This window comes from Myotis davidii, unplaced genomic scaffold (assembly GCF_000327345.1).
Source record: "Myotis davidii unplaced genomic scaffold, ASM32734v1 scaffold268, whole genome shotgun sequence".
Lineage (NCBI taxonomy): Eukaryota > Metazoa > Chordata > Mammalia > Chiroptera > Vespertilionidae > Myotis > Myotis davidii.
In genome coordinates this window covers 863,891-866,233 of record NW_006383015.1, presented here as the reverse complement: position 1 = coordinate 866,233, position 2,343 = coordinate 863,891, and the positions used below count along the sequence as shown (strand labels likewise).

General features: G+C 36.0%; 1 pseudogene; it reads left to right on the top strand.

The window, feature by feature from the left end:
• The first annotated feature begins 1,408 nt into the window (after positions 1-1,408).
• Positions 1,409-1,669, top strand: LOC102751695 (annotated as a pseudogene).
• The last annotated feature ends 674 nt before the right edge of the window (positions 1,670-2,343 follow it).

The window sequence follows — 2,343 nt, the reverse complement described above, 5'->3', positions numbered from 1 at the left end:
ATCAGGAGAGTGTTTACTTAACCTCGGGGGCAGTAATAGGAAGTGAGTACCAGGGGCTTTTCTAAGATGCTTGTAGTACTCTGATTCTCAATTTCAGTGAGTTCTAGTTACATGTTTTGTAAAAAATCACTATTATTTATACAGTGTTTTGTATGTATGTTATATTTCAATAACAATTCGCAAGCATTCTGGGATTCAAACCGTGGCTGCCAAGCTTCAAAACTCTTGATATTCCATTACACTGTTAAATAGTTTTATATTCCAATCATGTCAGGTAGTCTTAGATATCTGTGTACAGTCTTCCATAATCTATAGTGACAATTCATATCATTAAATATCTTCTAGAATTTTACTCAGACAAAATAGCTCCCTGTAATAAAATTCTCTTCACTAAATCCCCCTTTAGTTTTTCTATCAGAACGTTGTTGTTCTCACCAGTTCAGACAGCAAATATCTGCCATAGGGATTGTTTCCTCCCATGAAGCTCAGAAGCAGGAAAGGCTTTTGCCTCTCACAAAAACCCTGCATGCTTACACTGACTTAAAGTTTCCCATGCTGAGTCATCCTGGGAATGTCACAGAGTGCAGGGTTTTAAAGGGACTGTTTTAAGAAGAAGAAATAGAGAAGAACATAGATCTAAAAAAGATTGCAATACATAATTACCTATCAATAAGAACCTTAAGTATTAATGGATTAAATGCTCCAATCAAAAGACTTAACAGAGCTGAATAAATAAAAAAACATAACCCATATATATGCGTCTACAAGAGACTCAACTCCAAACAAATGGTACACCCTGGCAACAGTGAAAGAATGGGAAAAATATGCTGTGCAAATGGAAACAAAACAAAACAAAAAAGCAAGCTGGGGTAGCAATATTTATATTGGACAGAATAGACTTCAAGACGAGATAAATGAAGTCACTACATAATACTAAAGGGACCAAACCAACAAGAGGATATAACCCTTGCAAACGTATATGCACTAAACATAAGAGCACCTAAATATATAAAGAAAATCTTGGTGGACTTCAAGGGAGGCATCCATAGCAATACAGTCATCATAGGGGATTTTAACACCACGCTGTCATCAATGATTAAATGCTTCCAGACCAAAAAAATCAACAAGAAAACAGCTACCTTAACACACAAGATCAGATGGATTTAATTGATATTTACAGTACATTTTGTCCCAAAGCAGCAGACTATACATTCTTCTCAAGTGCACATGAAATATTCTCAAAGATAGACCACATGTTAGGACACAAAAAAAGTCTGTATAAATTCAAAAATAATAAATCACTCTCTTGAAGCACCTTCTGGGTTGTGCAGTAGGCATTCCAGGCACAAGGGATGGATGAGAACTGGGTAGGTGGTGAGTAGCCTACAGCATTTTTTTTGTCATCGTGATGAGTTTACCCCTCAATCCCAAACCTTACTCACTGGATTAACAGGAAAGCCAGTAATGGTGAAACTTCAGTGGGAGGGTAGAAGACAAAGACTACCTGGCATCTGTAAATAGCTATATGAACATGCAACTTGCAAACACAGAAGAACACATAGATGGAGCCTTGTCTGGACACCTGGGTGAAGTTTTAATAAGGTGTAATAATGTCCTTTATATCAGGGGTGTTGAAGAAGAGCAAGAAGATGGAAAAATGAGAGAATAGCATCTTTTCTGAAGAATTTTTCAAATATATATTTTTAGACAATAAAAATTTGTTTTTTCAACTTAAAAAAAAAAGAAGATTGAAATCACATCAAGCATCTTCTCAGATTACAATGGCATGAAAACAGAAATCAACTACAATAAAAAAATCTCAAAAACTTTATAAGATCCGGCTGGCGTTGCTCAGTGGTTGAGTGTCGACGTATGAACAAGGTGGTCACTGTTAAATTATCAGTCAGGGCACATGCCCAGGGTGTGGGTTGATTCCCAGTGGAGGGTATGCAGGAGGCAGCCAATCCATGATTCTGTCTCATCATTGATGTTTCTATCTCTCTTTGTCTCTCCATTCCTGTCTCTGAAATCAATAAAAACATTTTTAAAGAAAACATTCAAACACGTGGAGGCTAAATAGCATGTTATTAAATAATGAAGATGTTAACAATGAGATCAAGGAAGTAATAAAAACTTACCTGGAAACAAATAAAAATGAACACACAGCAAAAGCTGTCCTGAGAGGGAAGTTCATGGTATTACCGTTCTACCTCAAGAAGCAAGAAAAATCTCAAGTAAACCATCTAACCCTGCACTTAAAAGAACTAGGAAAAGAAGAAAAAATAAAGCCCAAAAGAAGGAAGAAAATAATAAAGATCAGAAATAAATCACATAGAGACTACA